General features: G+C 44.0%; 1 pseudogene; it reads right to left on the bottom strand.

The window, feature by feature from the left end:
• Window positions 1-21,511, bottom strand: part of LOC141106760 (uncharacterized) — a 66,391-nt pseudogene that overhangs the window by 43,568 nt on the left and 1,312 nt on the right.

Here is a 21,511-nt window from a genome sequence, read left to right as displayed (position 1 = left end):
GAGAGTGTCTTTCAAACTGAAAGCTACAGAAATGTCGGTTAGTCGGTTGTTATAGTAAATAACCTGACATATAAAAGGACTTATCATGCCTTAAACACGAGGGACTTCAACATGGATTAACACCATAGCAGTTAGAAGGTTTGTAACCAGCCAAGAAGAAAGATACCAGATTTCCAAAGCAACTGCCAATTGAGTCCTCGTTGTCAAAGGAGATCACGAACACACAGTAACCGAAGTTAGGTAACTTTTAAGCATATTTCTACTTTTTACAGACCATAGTTTCTGCTTATTTGCTAGGCATCTCGCTATAGATATCTGTCAGCCTTGTACTGTATTCCTAGTATTGTAATAGTATTGTATTTACATGATTTTTGTTTAGTAAAAGCACATTTACACACTGCAGAGGTCTCAGTTTTCATTACTTTTACTGAAAAGTAACTGTTGCTAGATAGACGCAAGCATAAACACTCGGTGACTGTGATCCCTCCTTGTGATTGGCTGCACTCCCTTCACACCCATCAATCTCAGTGGTGAGTTCTGAGGAGAGTCTCTATGTAGAGTAGATTCTGTCCAGTGACTGTGATCCCGTCCTGTGATTGGTTGGTGTGGAGGCAGTGCAGCCAATGGCAGTGGGGGAGGCGTGAAGCTGGAATTCTTGAGGTGATGGCTGTGAGGTGTCAGGCTCTCCTATTCTTGAATTCTCCATTTTGTTTTACATTGGTGACAGAAGTGACGGTGGAATGCGTTCTGTTTTCTGTCACAGGAAATGTGGTAAAGGTAAAACAATATCAGAGTCACATTTTTATATCCCTCTATATGTATATGTAATGTCTGCTGGAGATAAAAGACATCACATTAACTATGGAGGAAGAGGATGGACATGACCGGGGGGGGGGGGGTTACTGGGTGTAGATATAAAATTATATCTCATTACCTCTTCTGCTGCCAGTTCCAGCAATGTCTCCTCTCTACTTCCTCACAACTTAGAACTTCCTGTCTGCATTTGACATCACTTCCTGTCTTCCACTCAGTAGCGAAACCTCCAATAATGTGTATCTACAATGCTGCTGAGAGAAAACCAATCCCCTCATGGTATTCTCTATACATTGTAAGTAGACAGGGGCTCTATATGTGACTGTACTGAGGTGGAGCCAGCTTGGCTAAATGTAAGACTTTCTCTAATATCATCAGTGTACTGCTCCACTTTATATCGATGGTGTTTAATGGAGGGAAGATAAGCTCTTTTGGGAACGGTACCTGGCCATTGTGTGGACCAACACATAAGCACCAGAGCTACACACGATACTGATATTGATTAGTGCGCCGGATGAGATTCCAGTTTGTGGAGCGGTTGAAGTAAATGGCCAGATTTGGCCATGTTTGCCTGTCCAAATCTCTTGGAGCAGCTGCAGCAGGAAGTCATTAATTTGGTGGCAGTGGTACTACTGCCACTAATTGACAACTCTCTGGTGTCTGGGCCGCAAGCATCTTTTCTTGCTAGGGAGCAGGCAGCTGAAAGCATCCTAGCAACCAAGGCTCCTGCTGTCTACTGGCTTGTTTCAGATTGGGACCGGTACCTAGCCATCTTTAAGACTAGCACATAAGCTTCAGAGCTACACGTGATTCTTATTCTTTGATATCTTGATTAGGGCTCGGAATGAGATTACAGTTTGTTTGTGGACGGGTTGAAGTAAATGACCAGATTTTGGCCATGTTCACTCCTCCAAACCACTTGCAGCAGGAAGTCATTTATTTAGTGGTGGTATTATTACTGCCACTGAATGACAATTCCCTGCTGTGTGGGCCGCAAGCATCTTTGGTTGCTAGGGCACAGGCAGCTGACAGCATCCTAGCAACCAAGGCTCCTGCTGTCTAGTCTACTGCCTTGTTTCAAATTGGGACCAGTGCCTAGCCATCTTTAAGACTAGCACATAAGTATTAGAGCTACAAGTGATACTGATTCTTTGATATCTTAATTAGGACTTAGAATGAGATTCCAGTTTGTTTGTGGACTGGTTGAAGTAAATGGCCCGATTTGGCCATGTTCGGCTGTCCAAACCTCTTGCAGCTGATGCAGCAAGAAGTCACTTATTTGAGGGCAGTTTTAGTACAGCCACTAAATGGCAGCTCCCTGGTGCGTGGCCCTCAAGCATCTTTGGTTGCTAGGGCGCAGGCAGCTGAAAGCATCCTAGCAACCAAGGATCCTGCTGGTCTACTGGCTTTTTTCAAATTGTAAACAAGCCAGCGAGCATCCTGTGTCATGTTATTGACCATACGTGGGTAATATAATATTTAGTCAATAACGTCAGGTGGGGCTGTCAGAATATACTGATTTGTAGCTCCCGCATTTCATTGCTTAAGTATTGCTGCCATTGCTTGATTTTTGCCCATGTGTTAATACAATTGTCACAAGTAATGTCACAACTATTTTTTTTTTTTGCACCATGTATTGTCAGTATTGTTAATGTATACCAGTCAAAGACCAAACCCTGACTTATCGACCATTACTGACCAAGATATAGGAGCACAAAATGCCATTATACTACAGAAAAAAAAATCCACTAAAATCCAATCTTGTTTTATTCATACTAAACATATATTCATACTAAACATATATGACGGTAGTTTTAAAGCACACCAGACGTATGAATGCCTAATTCAACATTAAATCCACAATGTCTCTGGTGTGTAAGAAGTAGCTTTTGCTCAGTGAAAGATTTTCCGCACTCTGTATATCATCAACGACGATCACCAGTGTGAGTTCTCTGGTGTCTAATAAAGTCTCCTTTCTGAGAAAAGCATTTCTCGCACTCCGTACATGTATGAGGACGCTTACCCTGTGTGAATTCTCTGGTGTCTAACAAGGTTAATTCTATTAGTGAAGGATTTCCCGCAGTCTGAACATGAATAAGGGTGCTCACCCGTGTGAATCCTCTGATGTTTAACAAGGTCTCCTTTTTGAGTAAAACATTTCCCGCACTCCGTACATGAATAAGGACGCTCACCTGTGTGAATCCTCTGGTGTTTAACAAGTTCTCCTTTTTGATGAAAACATTTCCCGCACTCCGTACATGAATAAGGACGCTCACCAGTGTGAATTCTCAGGTGTTGAACAAGTTCTCCTTTTTGAGTAAAACATTTCCCACACTCCGTACATGAATAAGGACGCTCACCAGTGTGAATTCTCAGGTGTCCAGCAAGGTGATCTTTCTTAGTGAAGGATTTTCCGCACTCTGAACATGAATAGGGACGCTCACCTGTGTGAATTCTCTGGTGTCTAACAAGCTTATCTTTATTAGTAAAGGCTTTTCCGCACTCTGAACATAAATAAGGACGCTCACCCGTGTGAATTCTCTGGTGTTTAACAAGGTCTCCTTTTTGAGTAAAACATTTCCCACACTCCGTACATGAAAAAGGACGCTCACCTGTGTGAATTCTCTGGTGTACAAGAAGCCGTCCTTTGTCAGTGAAACATCTCCCGCACTCTGAGCATGAATAAAGATGCTCACTTGTGTGAATACTCTGGTGTTTGAGAAGGTTTTTGTTTTCAGTGAAAGATTTCCCACACTCTAAACATGAGAATAGATTGTCACCTCGGTGATCTCCTTCATGGGGTAAGGAAGATTCCATGGGATTAGAAGGATCCATTGATCGATCTGCAGTGTGAGATCTTACATGGATATTTACATTCATAGTATGTGATTGATGAGAAGATTCCCCCTGATCAGAGGGATCCATTGATGTCTCCGAACAGGAAGGTCTGTGATGTATATTTTGTGTATTTGGATTTCGTCCTGGAGGATCCTGTGTGATGACATTATCTTCTGACTTACAATCAGCAGATAATAGAAGATGTCTCTCCGAGGAATTCCTGACATCACATCCATCTGTTGGAAAGAAATTTTTAAATTAATGTAAAAAAGAGTCATGTATTTTGGTCTAGCAGTCACAGTTGCATAGTTCTTATATGGAAAAGGGTATAATTACAATACAAAATATTAAAACATATCAGATTTAGGATACAAAACAACTAAGGTACACTGGGTAAAACTGTTTTGTGCATCTTTACCAACATCATTTTGTGGAAACATGACGTTATATTGAGGAATGGAGATGGACCTTTCATATGGTGTACAGTATCTCCTTATTTATTGGGAACATGACATTATATTGAGGAATGGAGATGGACCTTTCATATGGTGTACAGTATCTCCTCCTCATTTGTTGGGAACATGACATTATATTGAGGAATGGAGATGGACCTTTCATATGGTGTACAGTATCTCCTCCTCATTTGTTGGGAACATGACATTATATTGAGGAATGGAGATGGACCTTTCATATGGTGTACAGTATCTCCACTTCATTTGTTGAGAACATGACATTATATTGAGGAATGGAGATGGACCTTTCATATGGTGTACAGTATGTCCTCCTCATTTGTTGGGAACAAGACGTTATATTGATGAATTCTTCCATAGCATGACTTACCTGTGTTTATAGGTAGAGAAGTTTCATCCCGTTCAGTTCTTATAATCATACCAACCTCCTCCGTGGACGGCTGATTACCCCCTACATACATCTCTACTTCTTCCTCTTTAACCACAGCTTTAATATGAATCCGTTCTTCACCCTAAACCCCAAAATAATACAAAACATCTATTAAAGCTGTATTCAAGGCAGATAAAAAAGACAAATGAATATGCAGCTCTGCATTCATTATTCTATCGTTAAGACCGGTAGGTGTCACTGACCTGCAGCAGAGAAAAATTAGGTCCCCTGGCAATTTCCTGTGAGCCCAGGGGAGCAGTGACACAACCCCTGAACGCTCATCATCATGCCAGCCTGAACTCACAGGATCTAAGAACACAACCATGTCATTCAACACGTGCCCATCATTAAGAGGAACACAAGAAGGAAAAGGACCCATGATGTCACATGACTAGGCCAAAAACCCCACCAAAGATGAGTGTGAATATTGATATTTAAAAAAAAACAATAAAAGTGAAAGGTGCCCCAAGGGGAAACTGGAAATGGGAAGGGGGAGTAGAGGCAACATTTTAGATAAAATATGAGAGTACATAGAAGAATGTCATATCACAAAGTTCAGAATCACTCCTGTGTTCCATTTACCTGATGAGGGTGAGGGATGGTGTGACCCTCCTGTGTGGAATCCCAGGAATACAGAGGACGGGGACATCTCTCTGGTGGGTTCCCATTACTGGATCCATCTGTAGGAAACACACACACTGACTGAATACATTGTTTTTGTGTGTTTATCAGATGGGGGATCTAGGTGGACCTTCCATACTGCTCTCTCCTTTACAATAAAGTATCTTCTTACCCGGTGATGTGAGGGGCGGCTGATTCTCCATCATGACTTCCTTGTAGAGATCCTTGTGTCCTTCTAAATACTCCCACTCCTCCATGGAGAAATAGACAGTGACATCCTGACACCTTATAGGAACCTGACATACACAAGGATACAGTCAACAACCAGATACATCCCTTATCTGTTACTGGATAATGTCCCAGAATTCCCGGCACCGCTCACCTCTCCTGTCAGCAGCTCAGTGATCTTGTTGGCAACTTCCACAATCTTCTTGTCGTTGTTTCTCTTGGGTTTCAGCAAATGCAGTGAAGGCACTGTGATGGTTAGATGGTCACCAGACTTCACCGGAGGAAAACTCTGCATTGAAAGAGCAACAATCGTGTCATGTGACCTCCCAGAATCCTCCTCACCTCTCTAGTCAGGTCTGTGTTTTTTTAATAGATAGGAGTGATGTCATGTGACCTCCCAGAATCCTCCTCACCTCTCCGGTCAGGTCTGTGTTTTATTAATAGAGATAAGAGTGATGTCATGTGATCTCCCAGAATCCTCCTCACCTCTCCGGTCAGCAGGTAGATGATCTCCAGGGTAAGGTTCAATATCCTCTTAGTCATGTGACTTGGGTCCTCCTCCATCCTCATTGATGACTTCATGTGATCCATAAAAGACTCTGATCTCTGTAGACAGATATTATAGTGGCCTCGCTGATCATTATAATTCACAGACAAGTAAAGATTAATCTTAAAGGCTTAATGCACCTTTGGAGCATGTTACATATCAAACCTGTGTTTAGGGTGTAACATGTAGCATGCTCCAAGCTTCCCCTTCCTGTGAGAGAGTGTGAAGGTTCCCTTGTCACATTTCAAAATTAGCGCAGCTGTAAACTGTGAAGCTGCTGCCGAGCACCTCCTTATTTCATTGACACTTAGGCCTCTTTCACACGAACGGTCCGTTCAGGTCCGCCTGTCAGTTTTTTAGGCGGACCTGAACGGACCCTCCATAGACCTCTATGAAGCGTCGGATGTCAGCGGTGACATGTCCGCTGACATCCGACCCGCTCCGATCCGAAAAAGTGTAACGGAGGAAAAACCTACTTTTCCATCCGTTATCGGATCGGGTGACGACGGACTCTACGGTCCGTCATCAGCCGATCCCCCGTAGGGGAGAGTGGCGCTCTGACAGGTCCGTCGCTGCACACCTGTCATCTTCCTGCTCAGCGGGGATCGGCGGAGGGATCCCCGCTGAGCAAGCGGATGTTCACGGGGCGGATCATCACGGATCCCTCCCGTGTGAAAGGACCCTAGCTCAAGCTCTTTTTACAGTAAGCTTTTATGGCGGTACAACAGGCAGAAAGCAGCAGTAGGTGTCTGCAGGAGCCTGAAATTGCACCTGCAATCTGTTACGAGTGCAAAGCTTTGCAGGCTAAATTATAAATGCAATTTTTTCTTGGTGTACATATAAAATAATATCTTATTGCAGTTCTAGCAATGTCTGACCTCTCACCTGGAACTTCCTTTTTAAAACCTAACATCACTTCCTGTCTGTATATTACCTCACTTCCTTTCTAAATAACACTTCTTTCCTGCAACTGACATAATTTCCTCCTTGTTTGTGGTACCACATTGTGTTTCTGACTTCCCATGTCTGTATGATCATGCTTTTCTCTTTCTGCATTCCACCTTTAATCGTCTATTTTTAATCGTCTTTTTTTCCCCACTCAATATAATTAGAAAAGCATGGCTCCCAACTGTCCCTGATTTGGGGGGACTGTCCCTGATTTGGAACAAAGTCCCTCTGTCCCTCTTTCTTCTTCATTTGTCCTTCATTTTGGTCCGATTTATATAGTTGTATATAAAATGCACTACTTATCTATAAAAAAAGTGTTTCCCAGTGCTAAACCTTTCATCTAATTTCTAAATTGCTGCATTTGTAAATTCCAAATCTTCATTTAAAATCTAAAGGAATAGTAGTAAAAAAGCACTTGTGGTTTTAACCAATCATTTTTTTTGTACAATTCACCATTAAGGGGGTGTGTCTTATGCCTTCATACCATACTTTTACTGATCAGAATCCCAAAACTATACCTCTCACACGTGTACAGATAGAGATAGCGGCGCTAATATAAATTGTGTAAAATAATGAGTCAGAGCAGCATAATGCCTATGACCCTCTACTTATACATAAAAAATAATAATAGTGTCATGAAAAATATTATTTTTATCATGAAAATAAATTTCTTTAACACCCAGTGAAAAGTGTCACTATAAATAATAAATTACAAGAAATGAATGAATAAGTTCAACAGTTGTTTTTCAATCTTCTTGTGTGAAAAATCTTCTACTCTTCCACCACACCACCGTGATAGTGACACCACTCCCTCTGAAGAGCGCACTCACCAGATTGTATAGCCTCCCACTCTCGTGTTCGGCAAAACAGCAATTGAACCACACCTGGGTTGCATGTGATGAACCCTGAATCCAATCAAGCCAGCTCCATATGTGAAAAAATGAATAAAGTGCTCCACATAGCGTGATACCATTTTGACAGATTTATTAAAATCACTTCAAACACACTTCAATGGTTACACTCACTTTTAAACTGAAACATAAAAGCCTTTAAAAAAAATCCACAGCAAGCACAGCAAGCAACAGGATCAGTGATCCAACGGTGCACCGTGGATCCAACGGTGCACTGCGGTCACAGCGGACCTGAAGTGTAAACTGGTGTATCTCTCACCCAACCTTCTAAGGCCCAGCCATCCGATCAGTGTAGTCCTCCTCAGACAGCGGCATCTAATGTCAGCGCGATGGAATGCCGTGTAACCATGCCCAAGACATGTTTCGTCGAAAAGACTTCTTCAAATGGGATTGGCTACACGGATGGTTCATCAATCCTTATATACTATCTATGATCAGTCATGTGATCATCATCAGTCATGTGATCATCATCAGTCATTTGACCTCCTGCTCTGCACATGCTCACACTTCATGTCCCCCTGACCGTGAAGCACAGGTACAAAGACTGAATAAATTAGTGGATCCCAAACATTTTTACGGTGTGTAGTTAGAATGCTGCGTCCAGCATTACCATATATGACATATCCTAACCGTACTTTTGCTAATAGGTGTCCCTCATTGCCATCTCAGAAAGTTGGGAGGTATGGAAAATATCTCCACCTAGGCCTAGACCAGTGGTTCTCAATCTGGGGGTCGGGACGATTTGCCAGGGGTCACCGAATCCTGGGCTGTTCCTGAAGTCCGCACTGCTCTCCCAGCCTTTTCGCAGCCGCCCAGGTGGTCTGTTCTTGGAACCCGTGGCCGTCCACTTAGCCTCTTCGCAGCATCCCATTCAGTTCAGGGCATGGCTGGGGGGCAGAGACTAGAGGTCAGCTGACTGGTGAGGAATGTGAAGTGGGAGGGGCTGGAGGAGACCCTATTTCCTGATTTTGGTATAGGTGTCACTGCTACAAGACACCGCAAAGTCGGAGACACAGTGAAGTCGGAGACACTGTGAGTAACACTACCTGTGATTATGGCTGCCATTAAAAGTCCCCGCTACAGTAATCAGATCAGAAGATGACCTTGATCAAGAGCACTTAAGTTGGCTGATCAGAACTTCCCCCAGCACTGCCACTGATGCCATTCCCCCCACCAGCACTGCCACTTATCCCATTCCCCCCACCCCGCCACCAGAGTAAGAGGAGGAATAAAAAATAGAGAATACATGGAAGGGAGAGGAAAAGAGGTGGAGGAACAAAGAATTAGGATAGAGAGAGATAAAAGGAGAACAAAGAGTGGTATATCCTAAAATGTACCATAAGGGTTTCTAATACTGTACGAGTGGAAGGGACTCAGGGAGCGCTAAATTTTCATGGGTTAGGGGCGCAAATTACTTGTCTTGCCTTGGGTGCTGACAACCCACGCTATGAAAATAATTTTACTGTTAGGGGTCCCCACAACTTGGGAAATTTTATCAAGGGGTCACGGCACAAAAAAGGTTGAGAACCACTGACCTAGACAGTAATGTCATTAAAGGCGGAGCCCCATCTATTTTCAGTATGTGATTATTATAAGATAACACTGCAATGGCTTAACAAAATAAGAACCACCGGATCCTGTAACTATCCAAAAAATCTGTAAGTAAAAAGCACAGGCTCACCAAAATTGAACAATAAACGTTGCCTGAACTCGATTTTCAGCTGCAACAGTCAGATGGTAGGTTCAGAATTTGGCGTAAACATGAAAGCATGGATCCATCCTGCCTTGTATCAACGGTTCAGGCTGGTGGTGGTGTCATGGTGTGGGGGATATTTTCTTGGCACCCTTTGGGCCCCTTAGTACCAACTGAGCACCGTTTAAATTGTTCTGACCATGTCCATCCCTTTATGACTACAGTGGACCCATCTTCTGATGGCTACTTTCAGTGTAAAACCCCTGCGCTACCTTAACCATTACATGCAAATCGCCATACCCGTACGTCGGTACTTTGACGCTAAATACCGGGGTTATGGCAGCAGCTAGCTGCCATAACCCCCGGTATTTTCAGGAACAACATGCGTTTCTCTTTAAGATACGGATTCGCCACAAGATCACTTTTATCGGCGGCAGGAGAGGTGCTCATCCCCCTCCCGCCACGCTCTGGTGGTCTCCACCGCTTACCGGACCCACCGGTAGCGGCGGAGACGATCGCGTTCCCTCCCGTGGATGCCTGGCGGCCCACTAAGGGGAAGATGGCCCCCGTCAAAGCTCACTTCTGCCCATAGCTCTTAAAGGAGACTATTTTTTTCATTTTTTTTTTTTTTTTTATTATTGCACTTTAGTGTAAATATGAGATCTGAGGTCTTTTTGACCCCAGATCTCATATTTAAGAGGTCCTGTCATGCTTTTTTTCTATTACAAGGGATGTTTACATTCCTTATAATAGGAATAAAAGTTACCCAAAATTGTATATATTTTTTTAAAACCGTGTCAAAATAAAAAATTAAAAGTAAAATAAATAATATATATATATTTTTTTTTTAAAGCGCCCCGTCCTGACAAGCTTGCGCGCAGAAGCGAACACATACGTGAGTAGTGCCCACATATGAAAACGGTGTTCAATCCACACATGTGATCGTTTGATCGAGAGCAAAAATTAAATTTGCTTTTAATATCACCTGAAATAAATTTACTGCATTGACCTGGGAGTACGGCCATCCTTTTTTCGTTTATCTTCATTAGTACAGTGACAGTGAATATTTTTAGGACTGATCACTGTATTAGTGCATATTTACCAACTGTCCCGAATTTCCCGGGACATTTCCGGGATTTAGACTATTTTCCCGATTTTATTGTTTCCCGGGAAATGTCCCGAGAAATCCGGTTGTTCACGATTTTCAGACGCCGCTGCTAGAGGTCCGCGGCCGGCGGAGACATTGTCTCCGCCGGCCGCCATTTTTAAGAAGACCAGGAACACGGCTGGGTGGCTAGATGGAGCTCCTGTGTCGCCGCCCACCCTCCTCCCCACTCCGACCACCCCCTGCCCCACTCCCGGTCTGTTATGGAAAGGGGTGGGGGTTCTACTAGGACACCTGATGTAAGGGGGGGCTTCGCTGGGGACACCTGATGTAAGGGGGGGCTCCATTGGGGACACCTGATGTAAGGGGGGCTCCGCTGGGGACACCTGATGTAAGGGGGCTCCGCTGGGGACATCTGATGTAAGGGGGGCCCTGCTGGGGACATCTGATGTAAGGGGGGCTCCGCTGGGGGCACCTGATGCAAGGACAGACTCTGCTGGGACACCTGATGTAAGGGGGGCTCCACTGGGGGCACCTGATGCAAGGACGGACTGCTGGTGGCAGGCGACGTGGCAGGTGACACGCTCAGGGATCCCACTGATTCGGCATTATGGTGAGTTGAATGATTTCATTTTATATTACAATGCAATAATAGAAATAATGCACTTCAATCATCCTGACACCATAACAACCATGGTGCCGGGATGATTGAAGTGCTAACACCAGGTGTTTGGAGTATCTTTATCTGCTGGTTGTTAAACTTTCTGGAATACACATATTTCCATTGTTGTGTAGGATCTGGGGCTGCTGTCCCTCCATCCCTCTCCATCCCTTATTCATCTCGGACTCTAACCACACCCCCTTTGAGCCACGCCTATTTAAGACACTATTTTGTGTAAACCACGCCCATTTTTCAACCGTGGCGCACTCCGGGCGCCGCATTTTTTCTTCCCCCCTGTGTCACACCTACAAACGCATGGCCCGCCCCCTAATTATAATAAGACTCCGCCTACAGATAAAAAAGTGTCCCTAAATTTTTTTTTACAATGTTGGCAACTATGTTAGTGCCACTGGTCCCCAAAAACTGTCGGCTATAATCTCGCAATATCGCAATCCCGCTATAATCTCGCAATCCTGGTATAAGTCGTGATCGCTGGTATTACTAGTAAAAAAAAAAAACTGCCACAGAACCTGATGTGACTGGCTCAGTGTTCTCTGTACAGCACTGCGGTATATGTCAGAGCTATAAAAATGTATAATAATAATAGCGTGTGACTGTGGTGAGCTTTGAGGTGAGTATCTGTGGTGATCCCGACCTCTAATTGGTTGCTGTGAAGGAAGTGCAGACAATCTCAGTGGAGAGATCTGAGGCGAGTCTCTGTGGAGAGCAGAATCTGCCCGGTGACTGCGATACCATCCTGTGGTTGGCTGCACTCCCTTCACACCAATCAATCTCAGTGGTGAGCTCTGAGGAGAGTATCTATGGTGAGCAGAATCTGCCCAGTGATTGTAATTCTGCACTGTGATTGGTTGGTGTGGAGGGAGTGCAGCCAATGACAGTGGAGGAGGTGTGAAGCGGGAACTCTGAGGTGATGGCTGTGAGGTGTCCGGCTCTCCTCGGTTCTATGACTGAATTCTCCATTTTGTTTTACATTGGTGACAGAAGTGACGGTGGAATGGGTTCTGTTTTCTGTCACAGGAAATGTGGTAAAGGTAAAATAATATCAGAGTCACATTTTTATATCCCTCTATATGTATATGTAGTGTCTGCTGGAGATAAAAGACGTCACAGTGACTATGGAGGAAGAGGACGGACATGACGGGGTGTTACTGGGTGTAAATATAAAATAATATCTTATTACCTCCTCTGCTGCCAGTTCCAGCAATGTCTCCTCTCTACTTCCTCACAACTTTGAACGTCCTGTGTGCCTGTGACATCACTTCCTGTCTTCCACTCAGTAGAGCTCAACACCTACTGCACAGTGTGAGTACTGTGATCTCCAATAATGTGTATCTACAATGCTGCTGAGAGAAAACCATACACATCCTGGTATTCTCTATGCATTGTAAGTAGAGAGGGGCTCTATATGTGACTGTATTGGGGGGGGTATAGACAATGTACATGCAGCTACTATGTGGTGTGGGAACTTTGTGTATGTGGCTGTTATAGGGCAAGAGGTCCAAAAACCATCCAAGAGGCTCTGGGACTTTGATGTGAGTTCATACAAAGCTCACTGGCCCAGGTTAGGCTGCTTAGCGCCTTGAGGCGATTCAGTTCGCATGTGCAGCGCTATACAAATCATTCATTCATTCATGCTCACAAAAGACAGTGGGTATAGAGCAGATTAACAGAAAACAAAAATGTACCAATAGAAGGAACGCCAGACCAAATGATGAGGGAGTCTAAATTAACCGCTTGCCGACCAGTGCACGATGATATGCGTCGGCACAATGACACAGCTGCGCAAATGGGCGTACCTGTACGTCCCCTTTAAAGGATCACTAAAGATATAGATATATAATATATTTTTTTAAAATAACAAACATGTTATACTTACCTCCACTGTGCAGCTCGTTTTGCACAGAGTGGCCCCGAACCTGGCCTTCTAGGGTCCCTCGGCGGCTGTCCCGCAAGGACTCAACACCTTCATGTGAGCTCCCTCGCATGGTGTTGAGTGCTTGCGGGCACGCTCCCGTTACACAGCCGGCGGCCATAGCCGCTCACTGTATCACTCGGCCCCGCCGCGTGATTGGATGTGATTGACAGCAGCGCGAGCCAATGGCAGCGCTGCTTTCAATCCATCCACTCTAGCCAATCAACGGCCAGGCTGAGCGGCGAAGAGGATGTTGGGGGCGAGCGCGCGACTTTCAAGGGGTCAGGTAAGTAAAACAGGGGGGCGGTATTGTCGGATGTTTTTTCATCTTAATGCATAGAATGCATTAAGGTGAAAAAACTTTTACCTTTACAACCCCTTTAAGAAGCGGCATTGTGGGCGCGCGCGTGCCCGCCGCGTGCTCCGTGACCGTGCCCGCGGACTCGATGTCCGCCGGTGGCCCGCGATCGGCAGAACGGGGAGAGGCCTATGTAAATAAGGCATTTCCCCGTTCTGCCTAGTGACACGACAGACATCTTCTGCTCCCTGTCATCGGGAGCAGTGATCGTTGTCATGTCCTAGGTAGCCCATCCCCCCCCCCACAGTTAGAATCACTCCCTAGGACACACTTAACCCCTTGATCGCCCCTAGTATGTTTAACCCCTTCCCTGCCAGTGTCATTTATACAGTATTCAGTGCATTTTTATAGCACTGATCGCTGTATAAATGACAATGGTCCCAAAATAGGGTCAAAAGTGTCCACCATAATGTCGCGGTCACAATAAAAATCGCAGATTGCCGCAATTACTAATAAAAAAAAAAAAATAATGATAAAAATGCCACGAATCTATCCCTATTTTGTAGACGCTATAACTTTTGCGCAAACCAATCAATATACGCTTATTGCGATTTTTTTTTTTACCAAAAATATGTAGAAGAATACGTATCGGTCTAAACTGAGGAAAAAAAAAATTTTTATATATATTTTTTGGGTATATTTATTATAGCAAAAAGTAAAAATATTGCTTTTTTTTCAAAATTGTTGCTCTTTTTTGTTGATAGCGCAAAAAATAAAAACCACAGAGGTGATCTAATACCACCAAAAGAAAGCTCTATTTGTGGGGAAAAAAAAGGACGTCAATTTTGTTTTGGTGCAACGTCGCACGACCGCGCAATTGTCAGTTAAAGCAACGGAGTGCCAAATCGCAAAAAGTGCTCTGGTCAGGAAGGGGGTAAATTCTTCCAGGACTGAAGTGGTTAATGTACTGGTATACACTAAAAAACAGCCAATGTATTTCAGAGGCTAGAAGAAATGCCCCCATTTGGGCTTATACGTATGATCAGGGTGAAATGCGTCAGTCACATGGCCAATAGGATGGGACTGTCTTAGGAAGCCAGCTTGGCTGAATTTAAGACCTTCCGGGTGATCATCATTGTATGGCTCCACTTTATATTGATGATTGTTTCATGGAGTAAGGACAAGCTTTTTTGGGACTGGTACCTAACACAAAAGGACCAGAGCTCCACGCGATTTTGATTCTTTGATATCTTGCTTAGGGCTCGGAATGATCTTCCAGTTTGTTTGTGTAGCGGCTGAAGTTAATGGCCAGATTTGACCATGTTCGCCTGTCCAATCGTCTTGGAGCAGCTGCAGCAGGAAGTCATTTATTTGGTGGCAGTGTTACTATAGCCACTAAATGACAACTCTCTGGTGTGTGTGGGCTGCAAGCATCTTTGGTTGCTAGGACCCAGGCAGCTGACAGCATCCTAGCAACCAAGGATCCTGCTGTCTACAGGCTTGTCTCAAATTGGGAACGGTACCTAGCCATTTTTCAGACTAGCACATAAGCATTGGAGCTACACGCAACACTGATTCTTTCATATCTTGATTAACCACTTGCCGTCTGTGCTATAGCCAAACAGGGAAATTTAATTATGCTATTAATAAAATTTATACTTTTCTACTCATAATGGAATTATAGTGCCTTAAAATTCTAGTCAGGGGATAATTCTTCTCAGAGACATTTACCGATAATTAACATTGTGCTATAGCCAAAGGACGGCTACAGCGCGGGCTTACACAATGCCAGTAGGGTGTACATGGATGTCCTCCTCTGATCCCGCTGTGGCGCGCTCTGTGATCACTGAGTCCTTCGGACTCAGCTGATCACAGATCAGGGTAAAGGGCCAATCACAGTGGCCCTTTACCATGTGATCAGCTGTGTCCAATGACAGCTGATCACGGATGTCAACACAAGCCGGTTATCGGCTTTTTACTTCTCATCCTGACAGCGTGAGGAGAGAAAAAGAGAGCCAATAACCGGCTTGTGTTAAAGGAACATCAGCACAGATTATCAGTGCAGTCCCATCAGTGTTGCCAATCAGTGCCACCTCATCAGTGCCCATCAGCCCCAGCCTCATCAGAGCACATCAGTGAAGGAGAAAAATTACCTATCTGCAAAATTTTATAACAAACTACTAAAAAATGTTTTTTCCCTTATTGTTTGCGAACTGGTTAAAGTAAAAGGCCAGATTTGGCCATATTCACCTGTCCAAAACTCTTGCAGCTGCTGCAGCAGGAAGTCGTTTATTTGTTGACAGTATTAGTACTGCCACTAAATGACAACACTCCCTGGTGCGTGGGCCGCCAGCATCTTTGGTTGCTAGGGCGCAGGCAGCTGACAGCATCCTAACAACCAAGGATCCTGCTGGTCTACTGGCTTTTTTTGAAATTGTAAACAAGCCAACGTGCATCCCGGGTGATGTTGTTGACTAAACGTAGGTAATACCATATTTGGTCATTAACGTCAGGTGGGGCTGTCTGAATACACTGATCTGCAGCCCCTACATTTTATTGTCTGTGTATTGCTGCCATTGCTTGATTCTTGCTCATGTGCTAATACAGTTGTCACAACTGCGAGGTTTTTTTTGCCCCATGTATTGTCATTATTGTTAACCACTTCTAGGGCTGTGAAAAAAACTGATTTAAATCTTGAATCGAGTTGAGAGGTCAAATCGATTCAAAATTTAAGCAAATCGATTTTTTTAGATTTTTTTTTTTTTCACTGCGCCGGACCCGAGGCGCTGCGGGCATGAGGTTTTAGGCGAGGCCGCGGCTTCGGCCTAGTCCGCGGCTACGGCCGGACGCCGCGGACTAGGCCGAAGCCGCGGCCTTGCCTAGAAACTCATGCCCGCAGTGCCTCCGGGCCGGCGCGGACACCGCGCCGGGCCTGAAGAGCTGCGGGCAAGGAGTTTTTAGGTGAGGCCGCGGCTTCGGCCTAGTCCTCGCCTAAAAGCTCATGCCCGCAGCACCTCGGGACCGGCGCGGTTTCCAAAAAAAAACTCGATTCGAATCGTGAATAGAGTTTTTTTTTAAGAGAATCGAAGATTTTTTTTTTTTTTTTAAGAAAATCTCCCAGCCCTAACCACTTCAATACTGGGCACTTATACACCTTCCTGCCCAGACCAATTTTCAGCGTTCAGCGCTGTCGCACTTTAAATGACAATTGCGCGGTCATCCTACACTGTACACAAACTAAATTTTTATCATTTTTTTCCCACAAATAGAGCTTTCTTTTGGTGGTACTTGATCACCTCTGGGATTTTATTTTCTGCTAAACAAATTCAAAAAAAGACCAAAAATTTTGAAAAAAAAACTTTTTTTTTTGTTTCTGTTACAAAACTTTGTAACTAAGTAAATTTTCTCCTTTGCACTGATGGGGCTGCACTAACGGGCACTGATAAGATGGCACTGATGGTTACACCTAGGTGGGACTGGGCACTGAAAGGCAGCACTGAAAGGCGGCACTGATGGGCATGGATGGGCAATGATAGGTGGCACTGATGTACACTAATGGATGGTACTGATGGGCATCACTGATTGGCAAACATCCATTGTGGGCACTGATTGGCATCCATTGTGGCCACTGATTGTTATCCCTGGTGGCCATGGGTGGCATACCTGGTGGTGTCCCTGGTGGTCCAGTGTGGGCATCCTCTTGGGGGCTGCGCTCATAATCAATCAGCACAGACCCCCCCCCGTCAGAGGAGCAGCCGATCGTCTCTCCTCTACTCGCGTCTGACAGACGCAAGTGAGGAAAAGCTGATCAACGGCTCTTCCTGTTTACACTGTGATCAGCCATGATTGGACACGGCTGATCACGTGGTAAAGAGTCTCCGTCATTGACTCTTTACCTAGATCGCCCTGATGCGCTCCCCCGGGGGCTTGTTATCCTGAAGGTCAGCATAACACAACCACTTTGCCGACGTCATATTGCTATATGGCAGGCGGCAAGCGGTTAATGTATACCAGTCAATGACCAAACCCTGACTTATCGACCATTACTGACCAAGATATAGGAGCACAAAATGCTATTATACTACAGGAAAAAAAACCCACTACAATTCAATCCCCTTAAAATCCTGTTTTATTCATACAAAGACTAAACACATATGATGGTAGTTTAAAAGCACACCAGACTGATGGATTCCTAATTCAACATTTATCTCTGGTGTGGAAGAAGTCGCTTTTGCTCAGTGAAAGGTTGTGTATCATCAACGATATTCACCTGTGTGAGTTCTCTGGTGTCCTATAAAGTCTTCTGTGTGAGAAAAACATTTGCCGCACTCTGTACATGAATAAGGGTGCTCATCCGTGTGAGTTCTCTGGTGTACAATAAGATCTTCTTTCTGAGTAAAACATTTCCCGCACTCCGTACATGAATGAGGACGCGTCTCAGTGTGAATTCTCTGGTGTCTAACAAGGTGATCTTTCTTGGTGAATGATTTTCCGCACTCTGTACAGAAAAAAGGACGCTCGCCCGTATGAATTCTCTGGTGTTTAACAAGATGATCTTTCTTAATGAAGGATTTTCCGCACTCTGAACATGTATAAGGACGCTCACCCCTGTGAATCCTCTGGTGTGTAACAAAGTCACCTTTCTGAGAAAAAAATATACCACACTCTGTACATGAATAAGGGTGCTCACGTGTGTGGATTTCCTGGTGTCTAACAAGGGTTACCTTCTGAGAAAAACATTTCCCGCACTTTGTACATGAATAAGGGTACTCACCCATGTGAATTCTCTGGTGTACAATAAGATCTCCTTTCTGATAAAAACATTTTCCGCAATCCGTACATGAATAAGGACGCTCACCCGTGTGAATCCTCAGGTGTCTAACAAGGTGATCTTTCTTAGTAAAGGATTTTCCACACTCTGAACATGAATAAGGACGCTCACCTGTGTGAATTCTCTGGTGTCTAACAAGGTGATCTTTCTTAGTGAAGAATTTTCCGCAGTCTGAACATGAATAAGGGCGCTCACCCATGTGAATTTTCTGGTGTCTAACAAAGTCTCCTTTCTGAGAAAATCCTTTCCCGCACTCTGTACATGAATAAGGACGCTCACCTGTGTGAATCATCTCGTGCTTCACAAAGTCTCCTTTCTGAGAAAAACATTTCCCGCACTCGATACATGCATAAGGACGCTCACCAGTGTGACTTCTGTGGTGTACAAGAAGCTGTCCTTTGTCAGTGAAACATTTCCCGCACTCTGAACATGAGAATAGATTCTCATCTCGGTGATCTCCTTCATGGGGTGAGGAAGATTCCTCGGGATTAGAAGGATCTGTTGATCGATCTGCAGTGTGAGATCTTACATGGATATTTACAATCATAGTATGTGATTGATGAGAAGATTCCCCCTGATCAGAGGGATCCATTGATGTCTCCGGACAGGAAGGTCTGTGATGTATATTTTGTGTATTTGGATTTCCTCCTGGAGGATCCTGTGTGATGACATTATCTTCTGACTTACAATCAGCAGATAATAGAAGATGTCTCTCGGAGGAATTCCTGACATCACATCCACCTGATGGAAAACAAGGTTTAAATGTCAGTAGTTCACAAATAACTAAAGCTTTATATTGAGGAATGAAGATGGACCTTTCATATGGTGTACAGTATCTCCTCCTCATCTGTTGGGAACATGAGGTTATATTGAGGAATTCAGGTGGACCTTTCATATGGTTTACAGTATCTCCACCTCATTTGTTGGGAACATGACATTATATTGAGGAATGGAGATGGACCTTTCATATGGTGTACAGTATCTCCTCCTCATTTGTTGGGAACATGACGTTATATTGAGGAATTCAGGTGGACCTTTCATATGGTGTACAGTATCTCCACCTCATTTGTTGGGAACGTCATATTGAGGAATTCAGGTGGACCTTTCATATGGTTTACAGCATCTCCTCCTCATTTGTTGGGAACATGACATTATATTGAGGAATGGAGATGGATCTTTCATATGGTGTACAGTATCTCCACCTCATTTGTTGGGAACATGACATTATATTGAGGAATGGAGATGGATCTTTCATATTGTGTACAGTATCTTCTCCTCATTTGCTCGAAACATGACGTTCTAATGGCTAGCAGCAATTTTTTTATATGGTGTACAGTAACTACACCTTTTTTGTTGGGAACATGATGTTATATCTAGGAAAGATGGTGTGATTTTCCCTTCTGAGTTGCTATAATCGGAGAACTATTCTGAATATTGTCTGCCAGCAAAGTAAAAGTGAACATTACTGACTAAAGGATAGGCAGAGAATTGAGAGCAGTTGAGGACCTCATTCCTGCATCCCTGGCTGATGAAACACAGCAAAGCCTCTTCACTACCAAAAGGAAACGCACAATAAAAATGAATAAGGTTATTTAAAGAAGAAAAAAAAAATGTCAGGAAGAGAGTGAGGTCAAGTGACCCGTCATAGTCGCAGGCCCAGCTCTACCTTAGTCATGGGGTCCCCCTACAATAGGTAAAGAGAACTCAATACCATGGCACACATTTTTATGAATGGGTGGCAAAATGCAGGCCACATCATTTAGCAATAGGTAGGTTGGCCCAACTTTGGTGGTCTACCATTTATAATTTAATTTCATCTTATCTAAGGATGCAAAGATCCGCTAATTATCTCAAGGTTTTGCCCAAACCACGTATGTTACTTTTAAAAGTAAAATTAAGCTTTACATTTTTTCTTCTATAGTGTCACTTACCTGTGTTGATAGGTAGAGAAATTTCATCCTGTTCACTTTTTATAACCATCCCAACCTCCTCCGTGGACGGCTGATCACCCCCCACATACGGCTCTACTTTTTCCTTTTTAACCTCAACTTTTATATTAATCCGTTCTTCATCCTAAACCCCAAAATAATAGAAAACCTTTATTAAAGCTGAATTCAAGGCAGATAAAAGAGACAAATGAATATGCAGCTCTGCATTCATTAATCCTTCCTTAAGACCAGTAGGTGTCACTGACCTACAGCAGAGAAAAATTAGGTCTTCTGCCGATTTCCTGTGAGCCCAGGGGAGCAGTGACACAACCCCTGAAGGCTCATCATCATGCCAGCCTGGACTCACAGGATCTAAGAACAGAACCATGTCATTCAACACATGCCCATTGTTAACAGGAACACAAGAAGAAAAAGGACCCATGACTAGGCCACAAACCCCACCGAAGAAGAGTGTGAATATTAACAAAAAAACAATAAAAATGAAAGGTGCTCCAAGGGAGAATTGGAAATGAGGGTGGGGGGAGTACAGGCAACATTAAATCAAGAGAATACATAGACGAATGTCACCTCACAAAGTTCAGACTCACTTCTGTGTTCTATACACCGAGTCCACCTACCTGATGATGGTGAGGGATGGTGTGATCTTCCTGTGTAGAATCCCAGGAATACAGAGGATGGGGGCATCTCTCTGGTGGGTTCCCATTACTGGATCCATCTGTAGGAAACACACACACTGACTAAATACATTGTTTTTATGTGTTTATCAGATGATGGGGGATCTAGGTGGACCCTCCGTACTGCTCTCTCCTTTACAATAAAGTCTCCTCTTACCCGGTGATGTGAGGGGCGGCTGATTGTCCATCACAATGTCCTTGTAGAGGTCCTTGTGTCCTTCTATATATTCCCACTCCTCCATGGAGAAATAGACAGTGACATCCTGACACCTTATAGGAACCTGACACACAAAATGATACAGTCACCATCCAGACACATCCCTTGTCTGTTACTGGATAATGTCCCAGAATTCCCGTCACCACTCACCTCTCCTGTCAGTAGCTCAGTGATCTTGTTGGTGACTTCTAGAATCCTCCTGTCATTGTTTCTCTTGGGTTTCAGCAAATGAGGTGAAGGCACAGTGATGGTTAAATGGTCACCAGACTTCACCGAAAGAAAACTCTGCATTGAAAGTACAACAACAATGTCATGTGACCTCCCAGAATCATCCAATGCACTAT

The sequence above is a fragment of the Aquarana catesbeiana genome, linkage group LG08 (assembly GCF_042186555.1).
Source record: "Aquarana catesbeiana isolate 2022-GZ linkage group LG08, ASM4218655v1, whole genome shotgun sequence".
Classification (NCBI taxonomy): domain Eukaryota; kingdom Metazoa; phylum Chordata; class Amphibia; order Anura; family Ranidae; genus Aquarana; species Aquarana catesbeiana.
Note: the sequence above shows the minus strand (reverse complement) of the source record. Positions and strands in the feature narration are given on the sequence as shown.